This window comes from Mytilus trossulus, chromosome 3 (genome assembly GCF_036588685.1).
Source record: "Mytilus trossulus isolate FHL-02 chromosome 3, PNRI_Mtr1.1.1.hap1, whole genome shotgun sequence".
Taxonomy (NCBI): domain Eukaryota; kingdom Metazoa; phylum Mollusca; class Bivalvia; order Mytilida; family Mytilidae; genus Mytilus; species Mytilus trossulus.
This window is the reverse complement of record NC_086375.1, coordinates 9,679,043-9,697,468: the sequence shown is the minus strand read 5'-3', so window position 1 is coordinate 9,697,468 and position 18,426 is coordinate 9,679,043. Positions and strand designations below refer to the sequence as shown.

The window sequence follows — 18,426 nt, the reverse complement described above, 5'->3', positions numbered from 1 at the left end:
TAAATAAAAAATAATATACTGAGTACATAAAGTTCAGCAAATCAATGTGTATTTCAAAAATACCTCTAAACGTAACAATTAATACATTACTGTAATAAGACATTTTATGTTAACAAAAAGTATTCATAAGTTTATTCTAGGACTTTTATATCCAATCCCAGGTTTATTTGCGCATCATTGGAAATATATCATCTAAATTTTTTTCAATCAAAAATATATGTTGCTTATCTTCCTTACTCTGTTACTCAGTATACATAAATAAACAAACAGAACTGTCAGTTCATTTTGTGTGAATAAATATATGTCAAAAGAAAATAAAAATAGGTAGACTTTCAAGTCGGATAGTTCTGAATATTCCATGTTATACTATAGTTTGTTCTATGCTTTAATAAAAAATATAAGAAGAAATCAAAACCCTTATCAAAACACACTTTCACACATAATTACCAAATGTCTGCAAATAATAAAACATAAGATTACAAATTACATGCCTAACTTACATTAAGATTAACCACACTGCAATTCTTTCATGCACTCAATGAATTTTTGTATTCAAATAAAATTTTCTGTAAAATCTAAAATCATGCATTTATAAACTTACCCAAGAAGGGTCTAATCCTCAACTAAAATTACCACAATAAAATAATGTTATAATAATAAGAGCATTCACCTGCAGGGCTATGACCGGCTGGATTGTTTATATCAACAAATTGGACTTTGACCTATTGATTTCTTCCATTTACTTAAGATTTGGTGGGAAATTTAAAATATGAAAGATCATTAGAGAATACTTTTGGTTAAATCAGTAATTATGTAAAGTATTAAACTTTTCTAATTATTCTTTTTTTAATTACGTTCTGAAGTTGAAGGTTGAAGACAATATTATAAACTGGCAATTTGACAAGTTAGACATCAGACTTGACAGTATTGCTTAAAGGAAAATATGCAATAATTCAAGTTATATAGTTATGGTCAATTGCAATATTTTACTTGTACGTAATAAAAAAAAATCTTGAAATTTTTCTCAGCATGTCTGCTTATAATTGATTATGCAGGGGAAATTTTCTACAAAGATACTTCACAATGAATTCTGATTATAATGGTAGGTCTTCTTTCAAAACATATAATTAATGTACAGCAGTATGAATGACTTTCTATATTTATCACAGACACTGCCAATAATTGCTCTGAAAATGTTGGAAAACATATTTGTATATTATTGATATATCTATATACTTGTATAACTATATCTATTTTATTGATACCACATGTTTACTTCGTTATATATATGTTTATGGAACACTATTATTAATGACCTCATGCTACACATGTATTCGTGTCCAAGTGGTGTTCAATTAAAATCTAGAAATGTTGAATATTGTCACTAAAGTGTGTGTCTTTAGTCCTTCTTTAATATGTTATGTTGTATCGACTCCATTTTAATAGACTCAAATTTAGATAGTTTATATTACATGTGGTATTTTATTTGTTGTTATTGGTAGAATGGGATTATTGCACAATCTAGAAATTGCCATTCAGTCAATTTCATAATGGAATCAAATTTTGAACCAGAGCTCAATTTATTCATGATACTTTTCATGGTGTTGTAATGAAAAAGCTATATACCAAATCATCTCAGTAAACCCAAATTTTTGTGTGTATTTTTACTTATACATCGATAATGGTTTTATTAAACCTAATAATAATTCGATAAAGGAGAGATAACTCAGAGATTTATAAGTATAGATTATTGGGTTTCACTTCACATTGATATTATAAATTATGAGCAGCTTTAAAACCTAAAAAGCTCAACATTGCGTCGAGAGGCTGATATTTTACAGTATCTATATGAAGAAATAAAGATTATCTGTTTATCCTTTTACTACTGGTCTCTTTCCCCTCCCTATGACAGTTTTACGCTTTGGGAAAGCAAGCTTGATAACATCTCCTTACACATTGTGATGTCACTGATAATATATAGCAGGACAAGAGTGCACTCTTTGAAATGTCTTGCATGTTTTGCTGATAATTGATATTACATTAAAAGTCTAAAAGATAAAAGTTTTACTACAAATTTCACATAAACTTAACATTTTTAAAAATCGATGATAATATAGTCAATGTGAGATAAATCTTGTAAGACAGAAATCTAAATCTTACAATCATTTCATACACCAAATACAGCTTATGGTATTTGAAAATCAGACCAAAACACAAAAACGTAACATTGATCCATAAATCATTACAATGAGGATAATGTAAGATAAATGTGACCAGGAAAAAAAGCAGCTTCCAATTTTTTAGTTTTTTTTAATTTAATGGTTTTTTTTATATATTTTATAATACACTTCACATAATTATTCTCTGTATAATATAATTCATTTATCTTATTTTATGTTTCTACTTACATTTCATATCCAATATATTTTTTTATTAATGTATGCTGATGATATGATTTTGATGTCAGAATCAATCCAAGGCTTACAAAATATGTTAAATACTTTATCTGGTTATACTGAGAAATGGGGTCTTTCAGTTAACACCAAAAAAACAAAGATATTCGTAAAGGTGGGAAAATTAGTCTTACTGAGACATGGATTTATAATGGTAAACCATTAGATATTGTAGATCATTTTTGTTATCTGGGTGTGTTATTTCATTATAATTGTAAATTTTATATTACTCAAAACCACTGTGCTGAACAAGGCAGGAAAGGCATTATCCTTATACCTGAACACTGTTACTTCTATAAGTTTATTTGACACTTATGTATGTAGTATTTTAATGTATGGTTGTGAAGTTTGGGGTGTTCATAGAGCACCAAATGTAGAAAAAGTTCATTTGGACTATTGTAAAACATTACTAGGTGTCAAGAGATCCACTTCTAATGTAATGGTATATTATGAATTAGGAAGATTTCCATTGTTATATGAGCGAAATTTTAGGATGCTCAAATTATGGACTAAAATTCACGGTAGTGAAAATTGTATTATAAAGTCTTGTTACAAAGAACTAGTAGCAAATAGCAATAAAAGTAAAAACTGGGCCACTTGTATTAAAACAATTTTATATGATCTTGGTATGAATTATTATTGGGACAACCAATGGGTACTTTGTTTGGATAGTTCATTTTTACAATTAACCAAACAACGAATATATGATCAAGCTAAACAAGAGTTGCATTTTACGCTTGAAACATCACCAAAGTGTAGATTATATAAGTTTATTGTGTCAATTGTAGAATTACAATTTTATTTACAAAAATGTATTCCTGTAATAGCTCGTAAATGGATAACGAGAATTCGCCTGTCCTCACATAATCTATGCATTGAAACTGGTCGTTTTTATGGAATAAGTATAAATAGTAGAATGTGTATTGTGTGTGATAAAAATGTAGTAGAGGGTGAATTTCATTTTATTTTACAATGTACAAATTATAATGATATACGTAAAAAGTTTATCAAGAAATATTATTGGACTAGACCGTCAACTTATAAATTAGTACAATTGCTTTCTGTTGAAAACACTAAGGAACTCTGTAATTTAGGAAAGTACTTACTCTATGCATTTAAGTGCAGGAATAATATTTAAGATCTATATGTTTATTATATGTAGTATGAAACTCACAAACTGTATAATATGTAACTGATATTTCTGACGTTTGTTATTTATGTGTATGTTAACGCTATACAACTTGTAAACTGTATATTTATGCATATTATACTGATAAACTGTATTGTTTAAAGTAAATAAAGAATTGAATTGATATGCAATTTAATTCTCAGCATGGATTTTGAGTAAAATGTTTAACCCTGTTAACTAATTCATGCCAATTTACTTAACATAAATGTATGTTCTTAATTATCATAATAAGTTTATCATTTCACATTTATTCTGCCAAAATCTAAAAACAATTTAATCTTTGTCAGAAAACAATATCACTAAAATTGAGCGTTGTTTGTCATGTTTCTTATGTTTATGATTGTCTTTTTTAACTTTGTATAAATTGCTGATAATTTTCATGAATAACATTTGGACTTTACACTGAACTCATAAGAGTATTCCATTCTGAATTATTGAACTATGTGTTCCAGAGTCTGAAGAGTTTTTTTCACAGTTTCAGTCCAAGAGTTGTCATTGCTATTCAGAGCATTCTTTTCGTTGTGTGATTGTGCTGTTTGGTGCATCACAGTTTCAGTAACAAGAGGTTATTTAGTCAGGCTCTTATTACACAATCCAGTACAAGTCACACAGTTCCCCAGTTACAGAAATCCTTTCAGACAGACATATAATGGTTTACTTTTTTTAAATTGTTATTTGAATGGAGAGTTGTCTCATTGGCAGTCACACCACATCTTCCTATATCTATGTACCTGGTACACCTAATAATTATTTCATACACCATATATGGTAGACATATTGATATAAGTATTTGAGAACCGGACCAAGACACCAAAACTTACCATGAAAATAAAGTCAAAATCAGATGATACCTGGCAGACAGACATGTATACACCTTAAAATTATTCCATGCACCAAATATTGATAACCTATTGCTTATTGTAATGAAAAACAGACCAAACCACCAAAACTTAACATTGATCAATAAACTATGAAAAAATAGTCAAGTTCATATGATAACTGCCAGACAGATATGTACTGTACTTTGACTCTAATGGTTCACTTTTACAAATTGTGATTTGGATGGAAAGGATGTCTCATTGTAACTCATACCACATCTTCTTATATCTATGTTCATGTTACAAGCAATCCATACACCAAATATAGCCGACATTTTGTTAATAGTACCTTTATAACAACAGACTAGAACTTGACCATGAAAATGAAAATGATCTATTCTGTAACTTCAATAATAGGAAAGACAATTATAAGAATTGATCTAATGATCAGATACCCTGCCATAACAAAACAATAAACTGTTACAGGAAATACCGGAGGTGTTTGAAAAGTTAATCACTCATTCCTGGCAGTAACTGATTCTTTTTTATTACTTATTTTACATTGAAATTCATTCAAAACTTAATGAACAGCTGGAAAGAAATGTGTACACTCTTTCACCTATGTGGTTGAATGACCAAGGAATATCTCAGTTCATAGTTAAAATGTGAAAGTTTTGGTTTGCTTTTATATATAATAGCTTATGTATATTTTGTCAAATTTTACGGACGCCATCACGAGTTGGTTGACCGTTATGGAATAACCGTTTCACAAATGATATCAGATATGTTCCTTACGTCGTAACTACAACCCCCTTCCCTTTCATGAATTTGACCTACCGAATTTGACTATTTACCGGATTTGTAATCACATAAGCAACACGACGGGTGCCGCATGTGGAGCAGGATCTGCTTACCCTTCCCTTCCGGAGCACCTGAGATCACCCCTAGTTTTGGTGGGGTTCGTGTTGTTTATTCTTTAGTTTTCTATGTTGTGTCATGTGTACTATTGTTTTTCTGTTTGTCTTTTTCATTTTTAGCCATGGCGTTGTCAGTTTGTTTTAGATTTACGAGTTTGACTGTCCCTTTGGTGTCTTTCGTCCCTCTTTTGTCAAGTGTTGTCCTTTCAGTTTTGGATAATCCAATATTATCTCCCTTGGTGTATGTATTTAGCTTCCAAATCTTTTGGTTGAGTGCTTTTAATGAAGGTTAGTTCAGAAACATGTGTTGTAAACATTGAAATTGATTGACATACCATCATATTGAGCAATTATTGCAAAACAATTATAATAGTATACAAGTCTGTCAGACAGTTTTCTTTTGAATTAAATATGCTAGCACAAACACTTACAAATAGTATTGCTTAGAATAGAAACATCTTATCTTATATTAACAGATACACTTTATAAATGAGCCAGTCTAAAAGTCTGTGATCTGGTCACTGAAGATAACTCTTGCATGGTTCATGGTCATTAGAGGCACTTTAAACTAAAGATTTCAGTTCAAAGGGAGATAATTTCTAAAATTGATATTACATTTTTTTTTTTAAAACTAAACTATGTAAACAAAACCACTTTAAATCATTACATAATTAGAGAAAGTAAACCTTATGCAAATCAGGCAATCATTAATATATTATTTTCATAAATATCATATACCAATGTCTGCTCTTCCAAAAAAAATAATGTTTTTATATAAATAACTTAAATTTATCAATAAATCATAAATGTATTCACCAAAAGAATGATATCGATAAAATATGATCTATATTTTTTTTTATATTTAGAAAATTTTGAAACCAATTTTTTTCTAAAATCAATCAGAGACTCATCTTTAAACATTTAGAAAGTCTTTGGTAAAGATGTTTTATAGGTATTTCTATTTTCTTTTAAGGTTTCAAAAAGTTCAATACTTGAGGACCATTAGCATGATTAAAATTGAGAATGGAAATATGGGGAATGTATCAAAAAGACAACAAGCTGATTAACATGAAGATTTCATTTCAACTTTTTAACAGGAAAGTAAAAAGGAAATCCAAAGTGTTTTGATGTAAATAATTGTTCTTATGCTATTTCAAAAATAACAAACACATTATTAAAAGTAATCAAAATTAAGTTGGTAAGTTTTTTATTGAATAAATAAATTGTATAATTTAAAAACATCCCTGGGATATGTCACATGTGTTGTATGAAAACATCAGAAATCACCAAGAGGCCCACCTGTACATCTCTCCAGAACAAAACATTCATCAGATTTAGTTAGGTTCCTTCATCATCAGAGTCCTATTGGTGCTTCTAAGGCTCATACAAAAACACACTGAAAAAAAAATAAAAAAAATAAAGAATTATATTTTAATCAATGATAATAGGTCATCCATTGAATGACAAAGAGAGAAGAAGATAATAGATTGACAGTTTATCAATATTAATCTTATTTCTTGGTGGGTTTTTTTTATTATCAAGATCTGCTTTGGACTACTATATCAATTGGTGTAATAGACCCAGGAATGATTTGGCAATTTTTTTATATAACTACTTGTCATTATTGTGTAAAACATTATTGAATCTACATTGTATCAGTGGTAACTTGAGATACATCCTAATCTCATATTAATTCACTGATTAAGAACTATATTTTGTTATTTATGTTAAAAAATCTCTTTAGATGTAGAAACACAATTCACTGCTAACAATTTACTGACCACAAGTCCTATCTTTGCAATCAAATTTTCTATAAAATTTTAACTTTTTTACATTTCAATTTTTATTCAATTAGATCTAATAGCAAAAAAAATCCTGTTCATTCCCAACCTATAAACCTGATTTTAGTACAACTGGTTGGCTTTTATTTTTTAAATGAAAATAAAACAAATCAGCTGAGTAATTACACAATAGCCTTGTGAAGAAAATTATAGTAAGCAATGACTCAAACATTTGCTGGGTTTCCTGTATAATTAGTTTTAAATGTAAATCCAAGGATGTTTTAATATCACTGTAGCATTTATTTCATTAAATTATCAAAAGTATTAGTACATGATTGTTTTGAAAATTTTGATTTTCCTTATCATTCCCCATTTTTATTTACCTGTGGGATTTGTAAATTACTAGTTGTCTCCCTTCTACTGATTTCAAAAGTGATTTGACTTCACTATGTGAGTTTAAGCAAATTTCAAAATATTTGGCAACTTAAATTATAACTAAATTGGCAAGATTATGCCTGGTCATCATTTCTGCAATGATCTGAAGTTTTTAATCTTTGCTATAAAACATATCTCTGTAACTTTTACTACCAGGCAAGATTTATACCCAGGACCACTTGCATAGCTCTATCTACTGACCTCAAAAGAGCATTCCATTAGCACGACTAATGAAGAGCACATAAGAAACTGCTACAAATAACTTACATGTTTGCTTTATGAGATTCTAATTCAAGACTAATTCAACGCAGATTTTACTGCATTATTTATTTTGTCCTTCTTCGCTCCTGAATCAACGTAACCATCACCATTCTGAAAATAAAACAAATATTACTGAATATTTTAAAGGAAATTCTGAAACACATTTTTATTGCCCTTGACCTTGGATTTATATAGCTTTCAACTAAAAAACAGTCTATATCACCCATGAAGTTTCTTATTTGTCCTTTCTTATAAGAAGTTTTTAAAAAAAAATTGTTAAAATTTGTTCTGCACCATTTCTTTTATTGAATAAATTAGGCCAACCAATAGCTATAAGCAAAAATGTCCAACTGCTCTGTGTTTTCATTAAATTATTAAACACATAATCTCTGACTATAATAAAGTTATCAGAGTTCTAGATAATTCCACCAAATAAAATTGCGAATGGAAATGGTGAATCTGTCAAATAGAGAAAACAACCCAACCAAAGAGCAGATAACAGCCGATGGTCACCAATGGGTCTTCAATGCAGTGAGAAAATCCTGCAGTCAGAGGCGTATATATATTCATTCTGTTCCAAGAACAAATCTACAGTATACAATACAATATTTTTATTTTCCAAATTAAAGGGCCCAATAAGAGTGTTGTGATCGTATTTCGGTACGTGATCGTTCTCCGGTATTTTGATAAACCCCGAGTTTTGAATAAACCTGTTATGTGTTTTCATTGTTGTTTAAATATGGTTAATATAGTAAGATAAGTATTGTATGAATTGATTACATTCGTCTGTGTATTATTTTAGTAACATTCAGTTCCTATGTAGAAATTCCGCGAGTCAATGTGTTTTACGGGAAAAGGGACGTGTTTTGACGTCAGCTGGAACTAGGAAAAACAAACTGGGGAGCTTAATTTTAAATGCCCAGCTGAAAGGATGTTTTTCGTAAAGCAAGCTTTATTCTAAATTGGGGATTGATTTAGATCTAGAATTTAATTATCGGAACATTATTTAAAAGTATGTATTTGAATTTTATGTACAGATTACCAGTTTTTATTTCGTCATAAAACGGTGAAATCCGTGACTGATATTTCCTGGATTCTGATTCGATGTTATTTTAAACTAGGGGGTTTCCACATTTATATTTGGCAATCTATTGATATTCTATTGATATTTATTACTATTTCAGCGTACTTAACGCAGATTATTTGATTATTTAACTATTATATTGAGATTGATTGTGATATTCTATGTTTTCATGAAGTCTGAAGAAATAATAACGTTTTAGAAAATTGAAGTACGTTCTTGACTTTTTATTGCATTTTGAATAGTTTTGACAAACCGCTCGCAAAACGCATACATTCAAAATACTGGTGGCAGCGGTATACTTACCTATACTCTTTTATTTTGGTATTTTTCAAAATTGTTTTTGAAATAAAAATAAGGGTTATTTCCAAAAAAGAATTGAAATATTCTAGGAAATAATAAAATTTTAGTTATGAAACTGTAGGAAGATAAAATTGTAATATATAGTTTTTTTTTTTAAAAAGGGAGAAAAGTAGCTGGTACATCTATAAGTAGTGAAAACTATAGATTACAATTTTAGTAGTGAAAACTATGGGTTACATTTTTTAGTAGTGAAAACTACGGGTTACATATATATAAGTAGTGAAAACTACAGGTTACATCTATAAGTAGTGAAAACTATAGATTACATTTTTAGTAGTGAAAACTACGAGTTGCAATTTAAGTAGTGAAAACTACTGGTTATAATTTTTGATATTGAAGAGATTTAACAGATTTGACTCGTAAGTTTGAGCAGTAGAATTGCTCAATTATTGAAATAATTGAAATGTCGAAAGGCGTAAATAGCAATTGGGACCTAAGACCCAGACCTTTTACCCGACCCCAATCTTTTAATGGGAGAAATAATATAATATCAGGCCAAACAAACAAAGTAAAATATCCTGGTAAATCAACAGATGAGAGTATGGATATTGATACACACTCTAATAGGTTTTTACATACTGATAACTTGGTAGCTAATGCTGAAATACATGTAGATAGTAATTTTCAGAGGAGGGGTGTTATTATATACAATAAATGTAGAAGTGAAAGTGAACTATATAAAACCGGACAAGAGCCTATGCAGGTAGAAATGCAAAATACAAGTGATTCTGAAATTCTCAAACTTAAACAAGATATAAAAGATTTAACATGCGCTCTTAGTAGAACTAGATTTGAGCTTGACCATACTGAAGAACAATTAGACAAAACTAGTGAAGAATTGCAAGTTTGTAATCAACAATTAGACAAAACTAGTGAAGAATTGCAAGTTCATAAGCACAAATTAGACAAAACTAGTGAAGAATTGCAAGTTAATAAGCAACAGTTAAATCAAGTTGAACATGAGTTGATTCAGACTAAACAAGCAATAAAAAATTATCAGAGAGAAGTTGCTGTTTCACAAAATGAATTAAATTTTGTTAAGGGTGAGCTCGAAAGCGTAAAAAATGCTGAGATTAGACAACAAAGATCGCAAATAAACAACTCTGACCAAGTAACATGTAACAGATCATTTCAAGGAAATACACGTAGTTGGGAACATGCAAATTCTGAGGAAGTGGCCAAGTTTGAATACAATCATGGGCTTGGGCAATACACAACAAACACTAGAATCAGAGATAATATGCAGATGCGCAAGTTTAATACACAAAGATGTCCTTCAAATTTTCAAAGTAATAAGTCGAATATTACTGCTTCCAATGCTGACGAACCAAAATTTAGACTTCCTTTATTCAACAGTAAAACAGATTTCAAAAGTTTTTGGACAGTTTTTCAAATCGGTGTGAGGAAATTTCAATGGGATAACGACAAGCAGATTGAACAGCTTATGTGTTGTTTGAAGGATGAAGCGTTGACATTTTCTACAGATTTACCGGATAAAATCCTATGTGATATTTTTGCATTTCACGCAGCCCTTGAGAAAAGATTTGGCGATTATGTATTACCCGAACAGCATCGTGAGTATCTTTTAAACATTAGAAAGAACTACAAGGAAACATTAGTTGAATATGCTACACGCATTGACAATTTAGTTCGCAAAGCATATCCTGGTATTGAGGATTCACATCTGTTAACAAGCTTAACTATAGAGAATTTACTTCGTGGTTTGCCGGATCAGAACTTAGCCTATGAGGTGAAAACAAAAAGTCCGACGTCCGTAGATGAGGCTATAAGGCTGGTAACTTGGCATGAATGTTGTAAAAATGGAACTAAGAAACGTGCTTCCGCCGATATTAGACAAGTGGAATATGCATACGAGAGCAATAAACTCGCCTCTGCAGAACACAAGGACGATTAAGGAAAATCCTACGAACTTTGATATGGCAATATCAGTTATTTTTGTGTAGACCTTAATTTTTATAATTTTTATAATGTAGATATGAAACTTGTGGTGATATTTTGTTATTGATGAATTGTAAAAAAAAAGTGATTTATTGTTTTATTGTGAAGAATAGTAATATGATTGTATACTAGGCACACACATGTGTAGAGTTGTGCACTTTGAGAAATACATTGAGTTATTGGAATTGTTTTGGAAGTAATATTTTTATCAAACAGGTGGAATTGGTTGGTCCTATTGGCGTTGTAATCCTTTTGTAGTAAAGCTGTCTTATACTATTTTGATGTGAAGCTGCTTTCGGTGGTGTATATTTGCAATATGGGATACTTTAGGTACCATGTGTTGTTTTGGTGCGATAATAAGTTTTAGGCGAAAGGATAGTCTAGATTGCAATATACATTTTGGTTACACCACGGGTATGCTGTCTGCACCATTTTAGATATTTTTCGGGAAATGCTGATGCCTATTTTTTATTAGTTGTACTTTTGTACTTATTTTTATACTTATGTTTTATGGTACATCAGTATCGAGGTTGGGTATATATTTATACTCGGCGGTACCCTTGATTGTGGTATAGAACTTGATAGGACGTTTGTCGGCTAAAAGGTTAGTCTGGCGTTTAGAAGAAGTTTAGAGGGCTTCTTGGTGTTTATAATTCCACTGTCTGATAGAATAGAGAATATAAGTGATTTTTATGTAGCGAGTGATTATATATTTGTACATATTTGTGTGTGTGTGTGTGTTTGTACTAAAAGAGGAGAAATCGTCAGTACAGTATACAAGTTTAGTTTATGTTAGTTATAAAATAATGTTATGTTTATACAATGAACATATAGTAATATTTTGGGGACAAAATACATTCTGAGAGGGAGGCAGTGTTGTGATCGTATTTCGGTACGTGATCGTTCTCCGGTATTTTGATAAACCCCGAGTTTTGAATAAACCTGTTATGTGTTTTCATTGTTGTTTAAATATGGTTAATATAGTAAGATAAGTATTGTATGAATTGATTACATTCGTCTGTGTATTATTTTAGTAACGTTCAGTTCCTATGTAGAAATTCCGCGAGTCAATGTGTTTGACGGGAAAAGGGACGTGTTTTGACATCAGCTGGAACTAGGAAAAACAAACTGGGGAGCTTAATTTTAAATGCCCAGCTGAACGGATGTTTTTTGTAAAGCAAGCTTTATTCTAAATTGGGGATTGATTTAGATCTAGAATTTAATTATCGGAACATTATTTAAAAGTATGTATTTGAATTTTATGTACAGATTACCAGTTTTTATTTCGTCATAAAACGGTGAAATCCGTGACTGATATTTCCTGGATTCTGATTCAATGTTATTTTAAACTAGGGGGTTTCCACATTTATATTTGGCAATCTATTGATATTCTATTGATATTTATTACTATTTCAGCGTACTTAACGCAGATCATTTGATTATTTAACTATTATATTGAGATTGATTGTGATATTCTATGTTTTCATGAAGTCTGAAGAAATAATAACGTTTTAGAAAATTGAAGTACGTTCTTGACTTTTTATTGCATTTTGAATAGTTTTGACAAACCGCTCGCAAAACGCATACATTCACAATAAGAGCATAACATTAATTTCAACATGACATAAACATTACAGAGTGATTAAAGAAACATAAATTAATAATTCAAATGCATGAGGAAAGAATCAGTGGTCAAGGGGAGATAATTTTGATATCTTTTAGAGTATTTTAGTTTACTAATTTTCTGATTTTCTAAGTTGCAGGCCTTTATCGATATAAGTATGTATCAAAATTTTGTTGAACTAAATGTGTTTGAAGACAGATTTGTTCCTTGCACAAGTTTGTAAACAAACAGAAAGACTTAATATCAACAATTTCTTTAAAACAAATTATGACATTTTTAAACTAAATCTAACCTTCTTGCTGTGTACAAGTTTTCCAGCAACCTCAACTTCGAAAAAGCCTGTTACACTTGGTGTCCCTTCTCCAGTCTAAACAATAAACAAAAACTTTTTTATAAACTTGTTATAGACATCAAGATCAGTGGTCAATAAAATAATAAAATGTAATGTAAGCTGATGATCAAACCTATTGCAACTTGCTTGACTTATAAATTGTTTTTAAAATTTGTATGCATTTAAAAAACACATATATATAATATAAAATGCATGATCAAGATGTGAATAAAATTATGTAGATTCAACAAAATTAGTGAGGATGAATTCAAATGTATAATATAAAAGACAGCTCCCCGTATACATGCATCTATCAGATTGAGCATATTACTGCATATGCCACTCTCCTTTTGGGTAAACCAGTTTTTTCGTATCATGTAAATGTATCTCTCTTAAGGCAACATTCATTTTGTAATTTAGTAATAATAAAACTTGTGTTTGTAAACATGTGCGGGAACTTCTTGCTGCATTGAAGACCTGTTTGTGACCTTCTGTTGTTGTTTTTTCTATGGTCGGGTTGTTGTCTCTATGACACATTCCCCATTTCCATTCTCAATGTTATCTACATTTAAATCCTACCTTTTAAAAGTTTCTAGTGTCTATATATCTTGAATCGGTCAAAATAGGCAATTCTTTTCAAGAAGGCGATAGAGTAAAGTTTTCTTCAATTCCTCTGTCCATATTGTAAATGTAGCTTTGGATATCATATGCTGGTTCATTTCAAAGCCAAGACATTTTCACATGTGATTCAATTTTTGGGTGGCATGTGATATTTCTTTCTTTCGCAAGATAGCAAACCGTAAATGACCCTTATGGTGTACATCTTCTTGGCTTTTCACAAATATAAAATTCTAACGAGATTCAATGCAAATATCTAATATTCTGCATTATTCAGGAAGCTCCTTGATATCTATTGAAATATTTCGTTTGACAGACCTACACTCAGATTTAAACAACATTAAATCTGTTCAAGCTTGTAATTAATATATGTTTAACAAATGTATTCTATGCATATATTTTTATATGAAAATGACATTAAGCAAACTGCATAACAAGCAAACAAATAAAAACTATTTGTATGATGATATACTTACGATTACAAGCTGGCCAGGATATGATCGCTCAAGCTCCGTCTTTAACTTACGGAACTGTAAAATAAAGCTTAAACATTAATAAAATAGACATACAGAATGAAACACTATCGAATTATATTACAGTTGTAATTATAAAATATAATTTTAAGTACAAATCTTTTTTTCTTTGTCTAGCCTTGAAAAAGTCACATTATTTTTTCATGAAAAGAACACTGCTGACCGCAGAGGAACAATTGAAATCTAACTTAAAGGGCAACATTTACGTATAAAGACTTGCATTGCTATTGTATTTATATCTTATCACATTATTTTAGGGAAAGCAGTTATAACAACAATACTTTACAGATTGCTGCAGTTATTTAATGAGATCGACATAAAATTGCAATCAAAATGTTTGTTGATATTCTTCTGCAAAATTTATTACTTTTAAACTAGTAATATGATCATTTGTATATACATGTAAAACTATGGCCATAATTTCATAAAAATTTGAACAAAACATTATACGGTTGAAAAAATGTAGGTTGACCTATAATTGCTTTAATCCACATTATTTGGACTATGTTGGAAATTCATCTCATTTGCAATCAAACCACGTCTCCTTATTATAAATAATTCATTTCAGCATTGTAACATTCAAAATTCATGTTAAACATATAATACAGCTCAACAATACTATTTTTTGTCTATTAAAAAAGTGTATTTCATATGATCGCTATATGATTATATTAAAATGTGCATATAAAGCAGTTTTACAAAAGAAATGTAAAAGTGTAAAATGTTTTATATAATGTAAGATAACATCTATTTAAAGGGAGATACATCCCCATGCATTTATAGGACCATAACCATATTAACATTTAAAATACTCTGATGTCATATTTCATTTGGTCTAAACTATATAAATATATATATATATACATGTAGCACTATGTAGAGTTAACCCTTGAATGAAGACTAATGTGTTTGATGACCTTTAATTTACTTTTTGTGGAATGTGTGTTGTTAGTCCAATACTTTTATTGAAATGTAAATTTGTATACCAATCTATTTATATTTATTTACCTTGGGTTCATATCCTCATGCTCCTCTGTAAAAGAAAAAAAATCTGTAAGTTAACAATAGTTTAAATAGAGAGAAACAAGAATGTGTCCCCAGTACACGGATGCCCAATCCCCACTAGTTATCATTTTCAATGTTCAGTGGACAGTGAAAATGGGAGAAAATCTCTAGTTTGGCATTGAAATTAGACAGATCACATCATGGGTACATGTTTACTAAGTTTCAAGTTGATTGGACTTCAACTTCATCAACAACTACCTCGACCAAAAACTTTAACATGAAGTGAAACAAACAGACAAACCAACAGACGGACAGAGGGACAGACGCACAGACCAGAAAACGTAATGCCCATAAATGGGGCATAAAAAACAAACAATTAGAATACATGTGTCAGAGAATGCTAGTCAATTCGTTCCAAATCCGATTCGTTCCAAACCAGTTCGTTCCAGATTTGGACAATTCGTACCAAGTCAATTGTCAATTCGTACCAACTGATTTATTTTATTATTAATCAGACTGAACAATTTGTTCCAACTGATTTAGTTCATTATTAATCAGAGTTAACAATTTGTTCCAACTTTATTATAATGTTTGTGTCCGTAAATCACTGTATTAGTGTAAATCAACCCACTGTGCATGGCAAAAATTGTCATTTCATGGTCAATTTTTTTATGTATATTTCATATAATAGATCGTTTTTCAATCAGTCTTAACAATTTTTTCCAACTTTCTTACACTGTTTATGTCCGTATATGGCACTGTTTTTGTGTAAATCAACCCATTGGCCCTGTGCATGGCAAAAATTGTCAATTCCTTGTCAATTTTTTTTATGTATTTTTCATATAATAGATCGTTTTTCAATCAGTCTTAACAATTTGTTCCAACTTTCTTTCACTGTTTATCTCCGTATATGGCACTGTTTTTGTGTAAATCGACCTATAGTTCACGTCAAAAATCATCAATTTCTTGTCAATTTTTATGGTTCATATTTGATATTTTCATATTAAAAGATCGTTTTTTTCAGCAATATCTTTGAAGGCTTTTATGGTTCGATTTTAACAAATATTTATGTTGAAAAACACAGATTTATACATTGTATGTACAATATTTGTTTATTTAGACATACATTTTTGGGATTTTCTCAGATCCCCAAACTTCACATCCATACAGAAGGATAGGTTTAACTATTATGTCGAACAGATCAATTTGGCATTTTATTGAAAGGTTAAATAAACGGCTTTTTTGTATAACACCATACATGGCTTTCGTTGCTTTTTCTGCAATTTTTTTCTTTGCTTTTGTAAATGTTCCTGTCCTGGCAAGATTTATACCCAAATAATTAAACTCGTTTACTATGTCTAGTTTGTTTCCTTTATACAAGAAATGTACGTTACTCGGTGGTCTTCCCTTTGAAAATATCATAACTTTTGTTTTTGCCACATTTACTTTTAGTTTCCAAATATCACAGTATTCACTAAATATATCTAATTGGTTTTGAAGATCGTCTTTATTCTCTGACATAAGGACGGTGTCATCATTTACATTATATATATTAGTACAGCATTATAAATTGAAATAATAAGGCTATGAAAAAGGTTAATATTGTTTAATACTGTTCTTGAATAAGTTGGAACGAACTGACAAATTTTGGAAAAAGTTGGTACGAATTGTCCAAGCAACTTGGGACGAATTTGTTGGGACGAATCGGAGTTGGAACGAATCATCCAGATACCGTGTCAGATAGTCATAAGAGAGAATAAACAAATCACCTAACATTAAAGCTAGTTTTTAGGTGATAAATTTGTCTTCCTTTTTTTCTATTTCTTCACAATTTGCTTTTATTTCCCTTTCTTTTTGGAATGAATTAGGTTGGATCAACTTTCAATAGTATTTAGTCCCTTTATATGATAAGAACTTTTAAAAAACCCTAACATCTGTTTCATAAGACTGCATTATTCAAAAAAAAAATATTATAGATTGATATTGTATTTTTTTGTCATGATCGATGATCATAAATGGAAAAGTTATAAACACACTCAGTGACATACACATATCAAGTCATCAGTCCTTCATGTCCTTCGTTCTAAATGATTTTTTATATATATATATATAAAGAACATATTTTAATAAATTCTGATAGTGTTGTATAGTTCACCTTTTAATACTTGAAAAAGGTTTATTTAAATTATACAAATGAAAAAAGTTAAAAAAAAAATTAAATTACAATTTATTATATTATCAGAGCATGAAGATCTTTTCTATCAAAATGGACAGTTATGCAGTCCAATTACAAATTTTAAAGTATTTATCATCAGAGCATGAAGATGTTTTTTTTCAACTATATTCAAAACAAGTTTAAAATGTACTGAGCTGTACATGTACATGTGAGGTACAGGTGGCAAGATTTGAATCTCTAACATGGTTGAATAATCTGAATCCCTACCCAATTTCAATATTCGTCAGGTTTTTTACTTTAAAATGATTTCAAAATAAAGTTTTTACCACTCGATACGATTGATATTTTAGATATCATTTAAGGCAGCAATAATCATGAAGTATATCGATCTGGCCCAAGTCAATCGTTTTCTTACAATATGTTCAGCCAACTTGGGGCCGGATTGACTTGCATAGGGGCGAATCGGTTTAGGGCCGACTGAACAACTGTACGTGATAGACTGTATCACTGGTCTATTTCGATATAGAAATTTTGTTCACGAATATTAAAACTTGTCTCTCCCACCAAGGATTTGTATGTAGAATCTGGGACTTTTAGTATAATAGTTCCAGATAGACTATAGCACTATACAAATATTTGCTCCCACATAACATTCCTTGCAGTCTTACCGGTTTCTGGTTTCAAGATTTATTAAAAAAAAGTTGCAAAGGCAACTGAATGAAAGGCAATCGTAACATATATTCTATAAATGGTAAATGTTTATTATATTGACCCTTACCAGTATACTATGTGAATCTGGTACCTGTGAATCTTTACTGTCATGTTGATTGCTGACAAAATATATCTTCTTAGTGTTTCTCTTTTCAACGCTAAACTGATTCA

The 18,426-nt window shown here is 30.0% G+C and overlaps 1 protein-coding gene across 5 annotated transcripts in view; it reads right to left on the bottom strand.

The window, feature by feature from the left end:
* Positions 1–18,342, bottom strand: part of LOC134710116 (uncharacterized) — a 33,653-nt gene extending 15,311 nt beyond the window's left edge. The window contains exons 1-6 of one of the 5 annotated variants that reach the window (XR_010106095.1): positions 18,323–18,342; positions 15,372–15,396; positions 14,307–14,360; positions 13,174–13,248; positions 7,861–7,965; positions 6,568–6,773 (exon numbers count right to left, since the gene is read on the bottom strand). The gene's annotated coding sequence lies outside the window, so the exon portion shown is untranslated. Of the gene's footprint in view, positions 1–500; positions 730–6,567; positions 6,774–7,860; positions 7,966–13,173; positions 13,249–14,306; positions 14,361–15,371; positions 15,397–18,322 lie in introns of those variants that run through there. The other 4 variants (XM_063570320.1, XM_063570323.1, XM_063570321.1 and 1 more) reach the window with 4 other exon arrangements.
* Between the last annotated feature and the right edge of the window lie 84 nt (positions 18,343–18,426).